The sequence below is a fragment of the Oryzias melastigma genome, linkage group LG16 (assembly GCF_002922805.2).
Source record: "Oryzias melastigma strain HK-1 linkage group LG16, ASM292280v2, whole genome shotgun sequence".
Classification (NCBI taxonomy): domain Eukaryota; kingdom Metazoa; phylum Chordata; class Actinopteri; order Beloniformes; family Adrianichthyidae; genus Oryzias; species Oryzias melastigma.
Genome location: NC_050527.1, coordinates 18,980,533 through 18,981,511, shown reverse-complemented (window position 1 = coordinate 18,981,511; position 979 = coordinate 18,980,533).

The window sequence follows — 979 nt, the reverse complement described above, 5'->3', positions numbered from 1 at the left end:
AGGCTGTGGAGAGACTCTGGGAATCTGCTGATTGGACAACTGCTCGGCTTCAGCGTGCAGACATGACCGCATTCGGCCGGTGAAGCTGACCCACCCTCCTGTTGTCAGACCCCTGCAGGACCAACACCCCCCTGCCCCCCTTATTTATTCCTATTTGGTATTTATTGACCCGTTTTGGCTGACAGAACCAGCGCCATTCTTGATGTTCTCAGTTTCTTTGTTCCTCGACTGCTTCCTGAAGAACGTCGGCAGCATCATGGGCACGGGGGGGGGGGCTTTCACCTTTTTTTTCTGCCGGAAAGATGTGACAGCTTTTAACCCTCAGACCCTCTGCTCTCCTGTCCCAGACTCTGTGGGGGGTGTTTGTGATCTCCGTTAGATGTGTTTCAGCTGCAGCCTTCACTGACACTTCCTTGCTGCTGTCAGAGGAGGGGGAACTATTGCAGGACCATGTGGATGATGCATGCTAACCCCCCTCTCATCTTCCCCCCGGCGCTTTAGACCCATTTTCTGCCTTCAAGCAACTCTGCGGTTCGATTGGCTGTTTCAGAAAGCTGTGTCTTCTCAATAAAGTTTTGGAGTTAACCTGAACCGCTGGAATGATGCTTTCATGTGCTGAGCGATCCGTGAGCCGCATGCTGTGTTCACTGCACCGGGAACACAAGGAAGTTCCCCCTGGTCATCTAAGGATAAAGAGGCTTCCCACATCTGGATCACGCCATGCAAACGGTCCTTTCATTTGAGTGCCCCCCTCCCTGCTGCACCAGTGCTCGTTAGAACCGTCAGTGAGTTCTTGTTCAAATTCAGACTCCGTTTTCTGCATGGAGGACGGTGAAAGGCTCAGAGTCTCAGTCAGGGTTAGATCCAGACTTTGATCAGAACTCTTCAGAACCAAGTTTCAGATTCAGCTTCTGAACCCAAAGTTCTCATGACCTGATGGAGAACATTGAGCCCCACACATCACACTACCACATCTACT